Genomic DNA, 19,280 nt, shown 5'->3' on the forward strand with positions numbered 1-19,280 from the left:
AGCTCTGAGCAATTTCTATGGTGTAAATATTCCCATCACAGCTGATCCTCAGCTGCCAATGTGATGTCACTAGATGAGGTTATAAAGGGACACATGCCCTCAACCATGAGGTGATCTCCAGGGAAGAACATACATATACAAAAACACAATAACCAAAAGAAAAATTGGAAAATGCACGCACACACACACACACACACACACACACACCAGGTTGCAATGGGCAATGAGGGGTTACTTCAGTAGCTCTGAGAATGCCTGTGATATATTCCACAAGACATCTGTTTGATGCAGAAGGGGTCATTACAAAAAGACGGAAAGATCACTTGATGCTGTGGCTCCTATCACTGCCTAGCCTTCCAAGTCCTGACCACCCCATCAGTTCTCTCAGCTGATAATCAGAGCTAAGCTATTTCCCCAAAATTCTGGTGTTGTTCATTTGGTCCCCAGCTGGTGGCGCTATTGCTAGGTGGATGAGCCTTTGGGAAGTGGAGTCTATTTGAAGGAAGTAGGTCATTAGGGGTGAGTCTTTGAAGATTATATTGGAACTCTGAGAACCCCACCCCCACTTTTTGGCCCCCAGGAAATGGTCCCCTCCTTTATGGTCTTGCCATGATATCCTGTCTCCCATCTGACCAAAGCAATGGACGCCAGCTGACCACAGGGTGAAACTGGGTCCAAAGGAAACTTTGCTTCTTTTCAATAGTTTTTCTTGGGTATGTGTCAAGGTGACAAGGAGGTCACAATCATTAGGACATCCTCTGTGCTCCTCAACCCCGCCCACCAACCCTTTCCCTCAGGACCACTATAGCTACAACTCCTCCAAGGTCCTTTCCGCAGACAGCCTCCTCTTGGAGGGCGGGACTTCCTCCTGCTCAAGCTAGCTACACCAGGACCAGACTGGGGCCCCTGGCCTGTCCCTGTACCTCTCATCACTATGCTCTGCGCCTACAGACTGTGCAAACATGTCGCCATGAGTGTTCGTCACTCATCTGCTCCCCTTTCTTAGAGCCCAGGGTAGAATTCCTAAGGGAATCGCTGCCCAAAGCCCTGTTCTCTCAATACCTTTGCCCACTGCTTAGAAGATCTAGTGTCTCCTACCCCTTCACCAAACTGTGACTTCCTTGGTCACCAACAGTGTTGCCTTGCTAAGACCTGTGGCCCTGGATTCCCAGCAGCTTTGAGACCTTCCCTTGTTCTAACCCTGCCTTCTCTCTCCACCCTCCCAGTGTCCTTCAGGATGCCCCTTCCCTTCTTTCTCTGTGACCCACTCTCTTCCTCAGCCAGCCAGACCTGTAAGGCAGGTGTTCGGCTTACCTTAGATTTTGCTTTAACCATGGTAGCTAACCTTAAGCTTACCTGAAGCTCCCTTTTCCAACCTGTGAAGTGTGTGTGTGTGGGGTGATGCTGACAGCTGCATGCATGCTAACACCAACCTTGGGGTACAGGCTCCCTGGGCAGGGCCTGATGGCCACACTCGATAAACCTGACACACGGTAGTAGGTTTTACCATTGTTCTTGGTCACCTGGAGAGAGAATGCTACAAAAAAGGTAAAGCCATTGAATGCCACATGATCTGTGGGACCTGTTGAGGCCATCCCCTAACTGGGGGAGGAAAAGTTTCTGTACTCAGAACAGGGTTGGGCCATAGGAGCCCCCTCCCTGGCAGTGTGAAAACTCTGTGCTCTCGTTCTTCTGTTACCAAGGTCTATATTAAGAACGTTAAATGTCAGCACAGGCGCTTTAGCTGCTAATGTGAAGGGGAAAGAGAGTGAATTGCAGGTGTGTTGGAGGGAAGAGACAAGTTGGGGTAGAAACAGCAAGAAGGAATCAGAGAGGTTGGGGCTAAAGAAGCCAGATTCAATTAATTAGGACCTATGTCATGGGGGGAGGGCAGATGACAGACCTGTAGGGACAGGATTGTGGGAGCCTGGGTAGGCTCAGGGTGAGGGTACAGCTCAGGCTGTAGAAGACTCAAGAGGAGGTACCTGGGAACCCCTGCAGTGACTCTCACTCAATGAGTGAAAGGGTTTGGGTAAAGAGCCTCTCTCTGGAAAATAGAGGGTCTACAGAGGTGGCTGTCAAGGGAACCCCCTGTTGCTAAGGGAACCACCTGGGAAGAGTCATAAAATGAAGTTACCCCACCTCCCCAGCAGGCATGATGTTCAGAAGGGGCCTGGCACTCCATGGAAGTCTGCATTGGTGCCTCTTTAGGCTTTAGAACCTGGGTGGGTGGAGATTCTGCCTTCCCTGACCCAATGGTTGACCAGGATCCAAAGGCACAGGGTTTCAGGAGAGCCTGTAGGAGGGCATTCCAGTATCAAAGGGTGTCCCAGCACTCCAGGGTGCCCCCACATGGGAGGACACTTGGGATTTCACATGAGGTTAAAGTGACTCATGAAATGGTTTAAATGAAATCCAGATGAATACAGCTTTAAGCTGATATGAAAATGGAAACCCCTTAGGATGGGCAAGAAAGCCGCTGTCTTAGGGTCACGATTGCTGTGGTGAAACACCATGACCAAAGCAAGTCAGGAAGGAAACGGTTTTTTCAGCTTAGTTTCCACATCACAGTTCATCACTGAGGAAAGTCAGGCAGGAACTCAACAGGGCAGGAACCTGGAGGCAGGAGCTGATGCAGAGGCCATGGAGGGTGCTGCTTCCTGGCTTGTTCCTCATGGCTTGTTCAGCCTGTTACCTCATAGAATCCGTGACCATCAGTCCAGGATGGCACCACACACAATGGGCTGGGCTCTCCCCCATCAATCACAATTAATAAAATATTCTATAGCTCAGTCATATGGCGGCATCTTCTCAGGGGAGTCTCCTTCCTCTCCAATAACTCTAGCTTGTGTCAAGTTGTCACAAAACTAGCCCACATAGCCACTAAAGTTTGGTCATACCTGGCCCCAGCCTGGCACCATGAGGGTGATACAGAGAGCTTTGTAACATACAGAGATGACTCCTCTCCAGGGAGTCCTATGTCATCTGCTAGGGAAAAGCCAGGACTGTGTGGTCTTTCAGCACTTTACCCACAGGGTGCTCATGGGCCATCAATACTGAGGACCACTGGGTATGCCCTCTGTCTAGGCATCCTTAGGAATTACATCCGCACAAATGGAGGCCATGTTGGCATTACACCTGCTAATTTGGGGGACATCTGTGGGAAGAGCTACTGAAAAGGAGTCTTGGCATGGGGCCTGGCCAGTAACCCAGGGCCAGCCCCTCTCAGTCCTTGTGCTTTGGTGTTAGTCTGCACATAGGGAGTGGGTGCGGGGAGGGTCTGGAGAGGTGGCACACACAGTTGTGCATGACACAAGATTCAGTAGTGATTATATGTGATCTTGAAGTCATGGCCCTTGGAGGATCAACCCAGGGCTTACCTGACACGGGTACCAGCTTTGAGGGTCCATGTCGTGCATCATGTATCACAAACACTTGCTCTCACGACATGCTGAGTGCCTGGCACACAGATGGCCACAAAGCCTCCAGTCCTAAGACTGGGGAGGTAAACCACGTGGACAATGCAGGCTCCGGGCCATGCACTCTCACTGGAACCTTCCCAGCTCTCTGCTGGTCCATCTCCGGGGCTTAGCCCTCTAGGCTCTAACACCCTGTCCCCTATACTGCCAGCTCCTGGGACGCAATATTGGTAACCAAATTCATGGGCTAAGGCCTTGTCACTTTCTGGAGTCTGGACTTGGCCAGATGGGCCCTGGGAGTGGGAGCTCTACCTCAGTCCTATGTCACAGCTGAGGGGACAGGCCACACTGATGCTCTAGCATGCAGCTAAGATGTGTCCCACCCTCACTGCTCCTAAGAATGTGTGTCATAATCACTCCCCCATCCATTCTTCATTCTCTTGCCCTTCTTGGCTCATGATGGAGCCAGTGTTTCTGCCCTCGGGAGGACATGGACACCAGAATTGGCCTGTACTGTAACTGAGGTCTTGCTAGCCTTTGCTCTAACTGAGGTCTTGCTAGCCAGCTCTGCTTGACACAGTGTCTAGGGTACTTAGCCTAGAACCCTGTGGGATATTGCTGAGCTGGGGGGTGTCACTCCAAGTCACAAGTGTTTGCTCCTCACCTCCAGGAGCAGCTGGGAAAGCCAAGGAATCACAATGGCCAGTTCAGAAGTTGGAGCCACCAAGAAGTGGAAAGCTCTGGATTTGGTGGCCCACAGAGGCCCAGTGAAGCCCTCGAGGAGAGAAAGGGGTGGCTGCTGTCCCAGGATTCCGATCTGTGTAGCAGGGGTCAGAACAGCACCTGTCTGGGTGTAGCCCCCAAAGACATCTGCTGTCCCTGTCCTACCTGCCATACCGGGTGGCCTCCAGCTCTGCATATGCCAGACCAATTCTTCCTTCTCAGTCACACTGTCCAAGCCACAAAACCCAGGAAACCCCACTGTGTACCTGTGCTCAGATGCAATAGGTGGCTCCAGGAGCTGAGGCCTAGCGGGGAAGGAGGCTTCCCAATTCAGAAATCAGTACCACTGGGTAGGACAGTCTGAAGAGCAGAATGTGGCCAACTGAGATTCATATACAGATAGTGACACAGACAGGCTCTAGTCTGAGATAGGCTACCACCAAGAAGGGTTGGTCTGGGGGTCTCTATGACTATTCACTCGGGCTCTGGACAAAGGTTTTGTCAACAAGTGTGTACAGACACAGGTTGTCCTGAACACAGCCCATTGCAGTCTGTGGGACACACTGCTGAGTCTGTTCCTGCACCTATAAGATATGAAGGAAATGCCTCCCTCCCAGGACTGGGCTGAGGATGCAGCCCTGGCAGAGCATGTAGCCCACGGCCTCCCAGTCAGTCTGAGGGAATCTGGGGGAGGGAAGCAATGTCAAAGAACACCTGGGAAAGCTCTGGGTTGTCAGGGTTACACAAATCTCCATCATTCCAGATGCACCGGGCCATCGGAGCAGCAGCCAGAAACAGAACATCTGCTTCCACGGGACAGGCCTCCAGGGTCTGAAGCAAGGACAGGAGGCCTGCATCTCCTGTCACCAGATAGCTACAGCCATGTAACAAGTCACTCCATACTCAGTCACTTTCAGTTGCTTAAACAATGTGCTTATCTTTAGCAACCACTTCTCCTGCCCAGAGCGGTGGTTTCCAGTGGCCTCAGCAGAGCCCACTGAGAGTCCAGTCAAAGCTAACTAGTTCCTGTCACGAGCTTAGAGACTGGTTTGTTGTGAGCTAGTCAAGGACACCCTTGGCTGGGACAAGGGGCGCTCCTCCAGAGTTCTCTCCTTGGCCACTCTACGGTCGCAGGAAGAAAATGCATCAACCATTTCTGCAGTCTGCTGAAACAAGCGAGTGTGGCATTCCTCTTCTGACTCATTGTCTTGTTTGCTGTGTGAGATTATGCCAGACCCTTCCCTTCTCTGAGTTGGTTTCTTGGGGAACAAACAGGTCAGAGCACTCACGGAGAAAAATATTCTAAGAGCCAAACCCGTGCCTGGTGGTGGAAGAGAATGACAAGGGTGGGTTTGTCTGCTCCTGAGGGTCTGACAGCTCCCACTGTGCCTGGGCCTGCAGGGGCCCGGCTGGGGGGTTCCCTCCCACCCCTCATCTAGCCCCCCCAAGACCTCCTGCCGAGAACTCTTTAGCACCAGGGGGTCTTAAGGATACTTAAGTCGCAAACTATGTGTTGATAATAAAATTTGCCTGCCTCTCACAGACATCCAATTTGCTTACCATCCAACGAGAGGCACTGGGCTCCGGCTTCTAAAATTGTTTTAATCTCTGCCACTGAGCGCTTCTGGCAGGTTCTTCAACTGGAAAATAGGAAATGAGTTAGAAACAATGGAGGGTCTTGAATAATCTCACTTAAGATGTTTGATCTATCTGGGGAGGAGGTGAAGCTGAAATCCATTTCCTGGTTCACAGCCAGACACAGAGGGCAGGGGAGAGACTTGGGGAGGGGAATAACCTGGCCTCACTGGTCCAGCTATGGCCAAGACACGGACTTCATACCCTCTTGGTGTCTGTGCAACCCTGGAAAACCCCCAACGACAATCTGGGTGTCCCCTTGAAGGTGGGTGTCACTTCTCTGTACAGATGGAATTGACCTTTAGATGTACAGATTTGACTGCCCAGAGTCTGTTCCAAGGCTTGTCTCCACCACCAAACTCAGACAGTTCCAGGCAGTGGGGAGGGTGCAGTGGAGATTGTGGCTGTGTGTGCATCTGTAACCCCAGGATTGTTGGAGATGGAGACAGGATCCATGCAGCTGGCTGGCCACCTGCTTGGCTCCAGGTCCAGTGCGAGACCATGTCTCAAGGGAATAAGGTGGAGAGTGATGGAGCAGGGCACCTTACACCCTTCTCTTGCTTCCACATGATGCATGCATACATAGGCTCTGCCTACATCCCACATACAAGCAAGCAGAGCGCACACACCACACACACACACCATGCACACATACCCCCACCTCCACCCCCACCCCCAAACCACTTCCAATGCAATCCATCCAGGACCAGGAAGGCACGGTAAAGATAATACATTCATCCCATTACTACATCTTCACAGGACCTGAGAGCCCATGGCTCTCAAGACCTCCTTTCAGATGGGCACAGAGTATGTGAGGACTCCAAGGACAGGAGCAGAGGCACCTGAGGAGCTTGTGCTCTCTCTATGGGTAGGTTCTATCAATGCAGGTGTGAAAGAGTACCCTTAGCAGAGAAGACATCGTGAGGAGTAGGCTTCCCACTCGGGAGGTTGTCACTGCTTCTATCCTGCTATATGCTGACTTTAGCAAGGAGCAAGCTCTCAAGGCCAAGGCAGGCAGAGAGAGGTTCAACCCTGACCGTTACCAAGACTCGTCAGGCAAACACTTGGACACTGACAGCTATATACATCTCATGTGGCATCAGGATAGAGAAGCTAACACACACATGTGCCCTGAGAGACCCTGTGGCTCTCACTGGCCACCCTGTCACAGCAATGCACATGGCTTATAAGGAAACCAGGCCCCTGAGAGTAACTGACAATGAGGGGGTCTGAGTGGATTTCTGTGTGTGTGTGCACGCATGTGTGTGTACATATGCACAGTACACAATTAGTGTGGGTGTTTGGGGGTGAGTTTCCTGTGTCTCCAGCCTTCTAGGGCTCCCCAGTACTTTTGGTGGTAGAGGGGAGAGACATTGATGTGGGACCTGGAGAGTGGGCTGGGTCTTGGCAGAGGATTCATGGTGCTCTCTGCTCTCCAGTCAGGGTGTGACGGGGAGAGCAGCTTATTCTTGTCCAGCCTTTCTGCCCTCCAGGTACTGTAGTGTGACCCCACCCATCCCCATTACTGCTTCCCTCATCTCCCCAGGCCTGGCCCCTGGGGTCCCAGGTTGGGGGTTTAATGCATTATTGATCTCCCCGAGAAAGGAAAGTGCTGCAGCCGTAGGCCCAGGTAGCTTATTTTGTGCGTCGATGACATTCAGGTACTAGTGAAAAATTATACCAATTATTAAATCAGCCATTATTACTTCAAAGTGCAATCAGTTGTCACAGTGGAGAGAGCTTGCACGGAGCGTTATTAGTCGGGCTGTGTGCACAGGGAAAGTGCTGAGAGGAGAGACTTTAACCAAAGGGCAAATGCATGAAATTTACTTAGAAATAGCGATTTATCACCCCTGGGTTTCCTACTGCTCAAATCCAGGCAGACACTTGGCTGGCAGGAGACAGGCTCGGCGGCCGCCCTGCCCCCTGCAGCTCCCACCCTGACAGGAAATGAAAAATTGAGAAGTCGTTGTAACAGCTTAAAGATGCATTATCCTTTTGATGTGCAATTTGAGCTTCATATCCAAAGGCAGGTGAAATAACCGGCACCCACACGGGCAATGGGGGAGAGAGAGGCACCTCTTCCAGTGTGGGAGGGGCTGGGTGCAGGTCCTGGGCGAGCTGCACCCATCCTAGTGGATCTCCAGATATGGAGAGCCCTGAGGATGGGATGCGAAAGAAAGGTACTGAGTCAGAGACACAAGGGCCGAGGGAGGAAGAAAGGGATGAAGACAGCAGAAAGGAAGGAAAGAGTGCAAAGACAGAAATGGTAAAGGAGCTAGAGCAAATGGAAGGAGATGGAAAAGGAATGGTTGAAACCAAGTGTGCAAGTATACAGGTATGCAAGCCTGTGAATGTGCAATATGGGGCCTGCAGGAATGTGGACATATGACTACATGCAGGTGTGCCTGAGTGTGAGGGTGAGTGCACCTGTAATCTTGTGCATGTGAACGCTTTAATGAAGGGGCAAACTGGTGAGCTCAGATATTGGCAAGGATGGGGCTTCTGTCAAGCACCTTCAAAACCAAAGTCCAAATCTACTGATGACTAATGAGCCTTTCTAACTTTAGATGGCATTATTGCAAAGCCATCTTCCTTCATACCCACCATTTTCAATTGCTCTCACCCTGCAGCACACACCTCTTGTGGCCCATTCCCTGCATCAATCAAAGTTCCATCTAACTGAGGACAGAGTGAAGATCTCTCACTTCAGCAACCCACTGAGGGTCGGGGACACACACTGGCCACACAGAAAACTCTGGCTGACCTTTGCCTGAACTTCTATGTGATCTTGAGCAAATGGAATCCCTCTCTGAGGCTCTTTCGTTAAGTAGCTCTCAGGAATATGACACCAAGGCATGGTAGAGCCCTGGCCATCTCTCTAAAGTCTGCAGGGCAGAATCTCTGTGAGACTCTGCTGTGGGACCCTTACAGTTATCTACTTCAGCGTGTGGTTGAAGCTCACCAGCTCACTGGGCCTCTGTGACCTTTTACCCAACCTGGTGTTGGAGGGTACTGGGAGTATGTGCAGGGTGGCATGGCACCAGTAATGACAAGGTCTACTCATCACACACATTTGAGGATCAGAGATGGTAGGAACTCTAGCTGGCAGACCCAAGCAAGGCCGACCTGAAGACCCATTGGATGAGCAGTGAGCATGGCCACTTGTGAAGAAGAAGCACCATGAAGGGTGGCGATCTCTAGGGGATAAGAGTTGAGAAGGGCCTGAGTTTTCTTATTGTTCTTTTCTATATTTGTTGAGTCAGGGTTAGATTTATGACTAGGAAAATGAGACAAGTTTCCACTGAAATAGCCAGAGAGGCCCAGGAAGCCCTGACCCTCTCAAGGCCCTCTATGCTGTGGCAGGGCCTCTCATCTGATTGTGAGCTTACACTCCAGGACTCAGACATACATGTGGAGGTCCCAAGTCTCTAACTTCCTGTCTCCTCTAGCATGGGCATTCCCTTACTCAATCCAGCTCACCCACTTGCTGCATAGGCTCACAAGGCTGTGGAGCCTGAGTCTGAAGCCTAAGTACAGAGACACCAATGTAGGGTAGAATACCCTGGGTCCCCTCCCTGCCTCTCAGAGGTTAGGAGTTTGTCATTGAAACACAGGGACAGGCTCATCCAGGTCCTTCTTCCCTCTTCTGAAGCCACAAACCTTTTTCTCCAAACCCAGTGTCTGGCATGCAGGGGTTCAGAGCAAGCCCTATGGCAACAAGAGGAACCCCATTTTCGAGGTGAGAAAGCTGAGGAAAGGGGAAAGAGTTGGCTAGGAGTGTGGGTGGTAAGGCTGGACACAGCCCAGCTGCTGGCTCTGGGTCCATGCCCTTTCCATGACACCATCTCGCTGGAAACAGATGGCAGTGAGAATGCAGAACTAATCAACTCCTCTATTGATCCTGGCTTCTCCATCCAGGAGATCGATCTTCCCATTAGAAAGAGGCGGGAGGCACTATCAGAGGGCCAGAGGGGCCTGGAGACCCACTCAGCTTGGTAGCAGGAACAGCCATGGACCCTGCTCTGAGCTTAGGCCCTTGGTGGTTCATCTAGGTCACAATAATAAGACCTGACAGTGCAGGGTGGCCAAGCCCCAGATTCACAGCCCTGGATTCAAGCATTGCAGGGGTGACTTACACCTTGCCAGGGGCAGGGGGGGTTCAGAGTACCAGCTTCTAGCTCAGCTTTGTGGACAGGCCTTCTGTCTTTGGTCTTGTGGTTTATCTGTCATATCATCCACCCATCTACCCATCTGTCTTCCCTCTTTTCAGTCACCTAATCTTTTCTGAACTGGCTTTGTTCCTAGGGGACTTCAGGATGCCCATTGTCTGGTTGAAGCAATGGGGGCTTCGACACACAAAGGAGTCATTGTCAACACATCCTAGAGGTTGGTCCAACAGCTTTACTATTTTGCTTTCCTTGGAGCAGAAAATTGTTAGGGGCAGACGTATAGCTATATTTTCCTCCATGGTTCTACAACACTCACCACAGTGCCTTGCACAAGATTGGATCTGAAGAACCATTGTATGTATGTATGTATGTACATGAAAGACAACAGGTGGACGGATGTAGATGGGTGGATAGGTGTATGTATATGTGTATGTATAAATTTGTGGATGCGGAGGTGCATGAGTGGGTATGTGGATGGACAGATATTCAGTTAGGTGGGTGATGAATGAGTGAATGAATTGGTGTGTAGATGGTTAAATGAGTGGATGGATAGTATTGGGTAGATGCATGGATGCATGGGAAAGTGGGAATGTGTAGTGAGATAGTCCTTCTGTGGCACTGACCACGCCCATTGGGGGTGGAGCCATGGGCGGAAGTGACCTGGGGAAGGAGGTCGGAGAGAGCCGGGAAAAGCTCTCTCTTGCTGGTGTGACTTGGACAGGAGAGCATCAGGTTGAATTTCCTGGTGTTCATCTGTCTAGGTTGTAAGTTATTTCTCCCTGAATAAACATCTATTCGGCCTATTTGTTTATCCTGATCCTTATTTAACCGCGATAGGAATGTGGATGGTCTGATATATAGAGGACAAACAAATGGGTGGATGAATGAGTACATTGGTACATGGATGGGTGGGTGGGTGGGTGGATGGATGGATGAATGGGTGAATATATGGGTGAGTGGGCTGGTGGGTAGCTAGAAAGTAGGTGGAGAATAAAGGATTGAAGGGTGAGTGGATACATGGATGGACGGTTGCATAAGTGAATAGCCACATAAGTAAATAGGTGAAGGGATAGAAATGGATGAATGAATGGAAAGATAGATGCTTACATGCATGCATGGGTGGATTCAGGAATGGATAGATGCACAGATGGATGGGTAGGTGAAATGACAGATATGTAGGTAGGTGGATAGATAGGTAAGTGGATGGATGCATGCATGCATGGGTGCATGAATGCATGGATACATGGGTGGGTGGATAGGTGGATGAATAAATGGATAGATAGATGGATAGGTATGTATATAGATAGATGAATTAGTGGGTAGACAGAAGGTAGATGAAGGATAATAAATGGGTGTTTGAGTGAATAGATATGTGGGTGGGTGAGTGGGTAAGTAGATGGATTGATGGATGAATAGATAGGTTGGTTGGTAGGCAAAAAGACGAATGGTGGGTGAGTGGATAAATGGACAGGTGAACAAATGGGTATGTAAATGGATGGATGAGTGGATGGATTGACAGGTAAATGGATAGATGAATGGATGAAAGGATGGATGGATGGATGGTGATTAGATACCTAGCTGACTATTATCATTTGGCTATGGCATGTTCCTCCTAAAGGCTCATGTATTGGGGGCTTAGTTGCCAGCTGATAAACTTTTGAGAAGTGACCAGGTTTTCAGGGCTCTGATGCATCCCATAGACTGATTTCTTGCTGGATTCATAGGGTGATAACCTTATCAGGAAGTGGTAAAAAGTAGGAAGTAGAGCCTAGTTGGAGGAAGTAGTCACTAAGGGTGTCCTGGGGGTTACATCTTGCCCTGGCCCCTTCCTGTGTCTCCTTCTTTATTTTTCCTATCATGGGGAAGCTCCTTCCTTGCTATGATGATTTACTCCATAGGAACCTTCAGAATCTTTGCCTTCAGTTGTTCCTGTCAGGCATGTGGTCACATCTGAGAGTTCAAAAGTACATCCCTCCCCTGCAGATCCATTTTTTATTTGCTTACCTCTGATGTAGGAGGTCCACTATTTGGCACTAGGTACCTTTGAAAGGGCAGATTGCTCTCACTGGGCTGCCAGCCTGGACTGAGCCAGGCCTGGGGAGTTGCTGTCCTCTACCCATTTGCTTCACTGCTCCATGGAGTGGTTAAAACATGCCGTTGAAGAAAGAGTGTCTTCTCAGCCTGGTGCAATGTCCCCACAGGCTTTGTCTGTCCTTATTGCCTCTGCATGTGGTGGCTGGGAGCTCACTCAGAATTGTCAAGATATCTCATAAAGTGAGGCTCCCCTAGGAGAGAGCATGCTGGGTAAATTCCCACTAGTCAGAAATTATCAGAACTATCGCCTTCTTTATCCTAGACTCCATATCTATTAAGATAAGGTCAAATGATCCAATATATGAATAGGGGCTTATCTATTCAGACCAGACAAGACACAAATTAAACCAGACATGGGTTATTCATGCCTCAGAAATGGCTCTTAATGTGACAAAAGAGGGCTGTGAAGGCTGATGTGTGGGATCCTGGGTAAATTAGGATGAGGTAGTTCTCTTCTTGAAGTGTGTCACACAGTAGGTCTACACTGGCTCTAGTTCCACCTAGACACCCAGATCTTTCTCTCCTGCCTCAGTTTCACAGACTCACCCCAGCACTACTCTCAGGACATGGCCAGAAGAAGTCATCAGATTTGAAATGTCCTTGCCTTGATGGCATCTACTGCATGCCAGCCCAGTGCTACACTGCCATCGTCTCTTGCTATCTTTCACCTTGGCCATTGGGAGGAGAGTTTTTTGGGCACTCACCCTAAGCTGTACTTTGTGCTAAGGACTGAGCGAACAGCCATGGATCCTGCCCTCTCAGAGCCCTCACTTGGTTAATCTGAAGTTATCAGCCATTTCTGAAGAGTTGTTGGTTGGAGGCCATTCATCTCCTATCTCACCATGATACCTGAATTAGGTATCCCAGCCAGGCACCTGATTTAGGAAGATGCTTGGTTGTGGGTGGGTTGTGAGAGATCTATACTGTGGGCACCTACCATCCATTCCCCTATCTCTGTCCCATGAATGGGACTGAAGAATGTCATTGTGGAGAGAGGAAGTGATTTCCCGGGGGACAGCCCTGGGAGGGGTTGTCTGGTTCCAGGGGAGCAGAAACAAGCCAATCAGGGTGGATTGGCATTGGGATGGGAGGTAGGTCCAGTCCTTTATGTATAAAATAGACACAAGATGTTCAGTTGATCAGCAGCAACAAAATATTTCAGTACCAACCAGATTTTTACCAAGAGGGAGGGACATTTCCCATTGGCCTCAGCCCTGAACATCTGTGTTTCTGTCCCTAGCCCACTACAGACAGCTCTCTGGACACCAACACTTCTATGCAGAGAGAGGGCCAGGCCTGCAAAGGATGCAAATTGAGGAGGTGAAGGGGCAGTGGCCTCCCCAGGGGCAGAGGGCACAACCCCCTCAAGTCCCTTGGCCTGGGAAGGGGCTCCCAATTACAGCCTCCATCAGGCCCTGGAAGGCTTCTCTGTGAAATGAGAGCTGGAGCAGGCGATTGCCGCTGGCACTGGGGAAACTCCAGATCTATAACTTCCTGGAACATAATTAGCTGCTCACTTCAAAGATGCATTGGGGTTTGTGTAATAGGCACCGGGCAGCTCACAGACGGCAGAAAGCCGGAGAAAAATGGGGCCGTCTGGCTTGGAAATGGAAGGAGACAAAATGCTTTCAGTGAGGGGCTCCCTGCAGCGGAGACACCAGGACCTGAGAAAAGCAATAATGACCACAGTGACTCCTTTTTACAAATGCTCCCACTGCAGAGGCTTGATCCAGTCCAGAGCATGGAGGGTGGCTTGTTTCCATGTGGCTGGAATCAGTATCAGAAGCAGCAAGCAAGAGCCCACAATCAGACAAGTCAGGATTGGAACACACACTGGGTCTAAATTCCTCCAGGATGCCTGACCCTCCTGCTCCAGCGCCTCCCAGCCTGTGCTGCCTGCTTGACACAGCAGGAGAGGGACGGTCTAGGGAACAAATGTTTTGAAGGTGGCCCTCGCCCACTTTAAACAAGCCAGGAGGGATGCTGAAAGCAAAGAACAATTAGACCTGCTTTCTGTGGCACCTGTCACAGGCGTGTGCCATCTGGGCTCAGTTATTCTGGTTGCTAAAGCCTCACGTTTCTGGATATTAATGCAACAGCAGTGATTTCCCACTACAGTAAAGGGATTGAGTCCATTGGAGTGGGAGAGAACTGGAGTCTTCCCACAAAGATTTCAGGAACTCAAATACCTTCTGACTATAATTTCTTTTGTTCCCTAGGACTCGGCATATTCTCTTTTAGGACTACATGTGCTGGAAGTCTGCCACTTTCAGACATATTTAACTGGCAAGACTGTCACATGGCCATGTCTGCATGCAAGGGAAGCTGTGAATGTAGGATTTCATGCATCTATCCATCCATCCCATCCCATTCATTCATTCATTCATTCACACATTCACCCATTATCCACTCATCCCATCCATCCATTCATCCATCCTATAAAACTAATCCATTCTATCCACCCATCCATCCCATGCATGTAGTCATCCATCCTTATATACCCAATCCACCCATCCAATCCATATATTTATGTATGCATATGTGCATTCATCAATCGATTCCATTCATTCATCCACACATCATCCATTCATACATATATCCATTCCATACATCCACATACCCACTCATTTATCCATTCATCCAGCCATCCCATCCATCTTGTCCATCCTACACAATCTATTCTATCTATGCATGCATGCATGAATCCATCCAATCCATCTATTCATGCAAGCATACATCTACTCAATCCATCTATCCATTCCTTTCATTCATCCATGAATCCCATCCATTTTTACATCTATTCATTCCATCTATTCAGCCTGGACATCCTAACTATGCATTCAAATTACAATGAGATCTGCTGTCTGCTAGGCACCATGCCATCTTTAGGAATCAAAACAGACCATGACCTTGACCCTAGGACTCAGAGTAAGCAGACATGGCCACCTGACTGAGTCTTGCCAATTGAATATGTCTAGAAATGGCAAACATCCAGAGCTGATCTGAGTCATAGGCAACAAGGCCAGAGTCTGTTTTGCTTACTGCTTCCAGCATAGAGAGGAAAAAGATGCACCGAAAATCAGCAGAAGTCACAATTACTTTTACTAAAAGTGTAGTGAGTGCTCCTTCTGGGAAAGGAGCTTTCAAGCAGCATGTGACATGAGCAAGACCGAGGAATCCATGGAGGCTCTAAAAAAGAGCCTGTGGGCCCAGCCCTGAAGGGTGAGGTAGAGTTAGTTCCGACTGTCTGGAAGAGGCACGCACCATCCTGCCTGTTGTAGAGTTAATAACCTGTTCAGACACACCAACAGGACTCTGAAAACATCCTCCATAGCCTCTGAGCATGCTCTTGCCACCTTGTACCTTAAACTCCTTGCAAAGCATCATTTCACATGACTAGGACTCATCTTCCTAAGAGAATAAGCCAAGAAGAACCACCCTGGCATGCCATTTGGAGGTGTGGTAACTCCAGAGTCTGGTATTGCTTCTAAAGAGACCAGCTCTGCCAAAGGAGGCTTTCTCAGCGGTCTAGGGAACCATGGGATTGGAGAAAGAAGTGAGGAAGAACAGAGTTGCTTGGCAGCCCAGCAGGTTGAGAAACCACAAGTCAGAGGCAGGCAGGGGCTAAGAGAACTTCTCACTAAGTCACCTACTGGAGAAGAGAAACACCACCAGTTCCCCAGCAGAGCAACCAGTGAGGGCTTTGGAAGGCTGCAGAGCAAGTGATATGGCAGCCACCACCACAGTCTTCAGTTCCTCAGGAAATGGTGCCACTTGGCGGGGAGGGGAGCTTGTAAGATGATGGACTCTGCAGTCAGGCTGCTGGGGTTCCAGTGCAGCACAGCACCTGGCAGCTCTGGTGAATGAAGGGGTGGCCAGAGCAAGCCACCTGCCTGGCATTCATTCTCCCTTCTGTACATAGAGCTAGCACCTGACAGGCTCTGTGCTCCCTGATGGGCAGGCTGTCTTTTGCTGGCAAGTGTGCTTATTATGCCTTGTCCTCAAGTGCGAAGTTGCTCACTGTTGACAGCACCCATGTCCCTTAGTCCAGGACTCCTCTTCAGTTCACTCCTAGGCAGACTGAGGTCAGAGATTTCTCTCCTTTAAAGGCAGCCTAGACTGATGAGTAGCCAGGTAGCGAGGTGAAGTCCTCTAAGCCATCCACACCTTCAGTGGGGCCATCGGGAGTGGGATGTGTACTACAAACCTTCCTGAAGCCTGAGGCGTACTTTGTTCCAGTGACCTGCCAGAAGCCTCTGCTTGGCATCTCACCTCACAGTTTCCCTGCCCCTCATCTCAATCCCACCAGTGTTTCCTGCGGTCCCAGGGATCAGCAGGCGAGCTGCCTTCTCTGTCCTCTGTTTGTTGATCCATACATAACCAATGGCATACGCAGATGGTGGATTCCCACTCTTTAGCACCTACAGATCAACAGGATATCAAAGACTGTGTAAAAGTATGCATTTGCCCATTGGCTTCCCCACCATCTCACTCCCAGATTTAGCCCTTTGGAGCTGAGCTTCCTACCTAGAAAATTCTGTGCTATAGAGCAGTGGGGACAACCGTCTCCACCCCCCATGGAGGAATTGGGTCCAAGTTAGCTTTCTCTCTCTTAAACGGTGTTCAGATGTAAGAAAAGCAGCTGTCGCAGCAGCCATGTCAATCTGAATGGCAAAAGGTTTGGGCAAAAACATATTTTATTGTTCTTGCTGTCAGAAGCATAAAGATTTAAGGGGCATGTGACTCGGTAATTGCTGTGGACTTTTTTTTCCTTGACAATAAACATAAAACTTAAAACTGTATTAAAATCATTTGACAATTTTTATGCTCAAAGAGCTTGGAATGAATAATGGGTTTTTTTGCATCTAAAATGCACTCTCTCGTCAACCTATAAAACTGTCAGAAATAAATTCATCAAAAGTAGATTATATAATTAAAAGTCACTATTTGTGTCTGCCCGATTGGGATTGGAGTTGTTGTTTGTCTCTTTCTCTCTGGATCTCTTCCTCCCATCCCCCAATCTTTTAATTTTTGAAAGTTCCAGGTTAGGCTCTCTTAAACTGGGCCACTCTGTCTGGAAGAGGTACCCAAATCTGGGTACATTCCACAAATGCAGCCTTCCTGCTTTGGCAAGCCCCAGCCTGTGCTGTCCTCTCCAGCTAACCCCAGTAGATTGACATGGCCTCTTTTAGCCCAATCAGGCTGGGGGTTAGAATCAACCCAAACCAGAGTGCTCCCTTTGACTATACCCACAGAAGACAGTGTGACAGAAATTTCTAGAAATTTTCCACCTGCCACTTTCTCCTGAGATGCCTGGAAAGTCACACACCCTTGTAGTGAGATGGCCTTGTATAATTTTTTTTGGCCATCAGGATGAGCAGCAGCGGTGTGAACCACTTTTAGGACAAATATGATAGATAGGTGACAGTCTCAGACCTTCTAGCATTTTTTAAAAATCTTCTACAGTAGTTAAGATGCAACCCCAAGGGTGCAGAGACCCCTGAAATCTGGACCACAGAACTATTGCTCATAGTACTTGGTCTGGAGAGCTAACGAAGCCAAAACATGTGGCAAGCCACCCATACCTGAGTCTGCCCTGTTTCCAGATGTTGCTTTTAGCATGATATAGATATGGTGAAGCCAATAGATCAGGAAGTTGCCATTGAACGGATAGTGTTTGTGTAATTGAAGATGTAGCCCAGTTGGTATCATGTTTGCAGAATCTGCCCAAAGGCCTGGATCTGATCCTCAATACTGTGCTTACTGGGTGTGGCGAAGTATGTCTGTTATCCCAGCTCCTGGGGTGTAGGATGAAGAGGATCTGGAGTTCCAGGTCACCTTTGGCTATAAAACAACTTCAAGTCCAGTTTGAGCTAAGTAGGGCACTGTTTCAAAAAGACAGCTCAGCATACAGATCTCAGGAGGGATGGGAGGGGGATGAGAGACCAGGGAAGAAGACATAGGAAGCTAGGGTGACATCACTGCCCTTGAAGGTACCTCCTTCCACCAGGCTGTGTACCCTTTTGTTATTTTTTCTAAAAACCTATCCAGTCCAGTTTGCAGCACAACCATTTTATCTTTCTGGGCCCCAAGTGTGGGTCTGGAAGGTCTGTAGGGAGAGGGGTTTGCTCCAAATGATCCAGAGGAGTAGGGGAGAAGGGTCCACAGTCACCTTGGGTGGAACAAGACTGGAGAATGCCCCTCTGCTTTTCCCCTGGTGTGGAGACATAGCTTAGTCAGTATAAATGCAAGAGATTGACCTAAGCTCCTATGTATGAATCCTGTAACCCAAGCACTAGGAAGCCACAACGAGGACACTGGAGTCCCAGGTCTTACTGACAGGTGTGACCATGTGGCCAAGTTTAACTGTGCTGTGTAGCCATAGGTTCTGGAGAGACCCTGTCCAGCAACAACAAAAACCAAAGTGGGTGGAATCTGAGGCAAGACACCTGAAGTTGACCTGTTTGGCCTCTGTGTGCAACCACACACACGCTTGTGTACCCACAGCTGTATGTGTGCGTGCATGTGCGTACACACACACACACGTACACACACAAGCGTGTCCCCAGTAAAGTGGATTACCCCTTCAGGGATGGGCTGTTTCTATGAGCCTTTCTTAGCATGCCAAAGAAGTGTCTTATTTTTATTTTTCCAAGAGAGGTTTTCCCACAACATGGATGCTGAATGTTATCAAATGCCTTTTTATCATCTATGCCTTTTCCCTTTTGGCCTATTAATATGATGAATTATATTAATAGAACTCTGAAAATAGAACTGTCCTTGCCTTCCAATAACACACCCCACCTGGCCATTGTGGGATATTCATTTAATATATCTCAGGATTCAATTTGCTAATCTTTTATTGAAGAGCTTGCATCCATGTTTGTAAGTAGGATTAGCCCGCAGCCTTCCCTTTGGTGCTCGCTTTTGTCAGGTTTATTTAGCTTTGTCAATGAGTTAAAAGGACCCTTGCTTCTAGAACACTGTGGGGCAGGTATTCCAAAACTCATCTCACTGCAGCATCTAGGAATATTCAACACATACAACAAACTCTCAGAACTTTCAGAAGAGGAGAAGGGATTCACAGGGGTGAGATATAACTTGAGACCTGAAAGCAAAGGGTGTGTGTGTGCAAGCATGATTCTTGCAGCTTCCCGGGGAGGGGCCAGGGTTGCTCACACCTGCACAGAGACAGGCATGTGCTGGCTGAAGGCTTTCCTGAGTGGACCATGTACTC

The 19,280-nt window shown here is 49.1% G+C and overlaps 1 long non-coding RNA gene across 1 annotated transcript in view; it reads right to left on the bottom strand.

The window, feature by feature from the left end:
• Positions 1-3,379: 3,379 nt before the first annotated feature.
• LOC127222143 (uncharacterized) overlaps positions 3,380-19,280 on the bottom strand; it is a 74,249-nt gene continuing 58,348 nt past the window's right edge. The window contains exons 2-3 of the long non-coding RNA XR_007834529.1: positions 5,703-5,782; positions 3,380-3,491 (exon numbers count right to left, since the gene is read on the bottom strand). This is a non-coding gene — a long non-coding RNA (uncharacterized LOC127222143). The remainder of the gene's footprint in view (positions 3,492-5,702; positions 5,783-19,280) is intronic.

The sequence above is a fragment of the Phodopus roborovskii genome, unplaced genomic scaffold (assembly GCF_943737965.1).
Source record: "Phodopus roborovskii unplaced genomic scaffold, PHOROB, whole genome shotgun sequence".
NCBI classification, from domain to species: domain Eukaryota; kingdom Metazoa; phylum Chordata; class Mammalia; order Rodentia; family Cricetidae; genus Phodopus; species Phodopus roborovskii.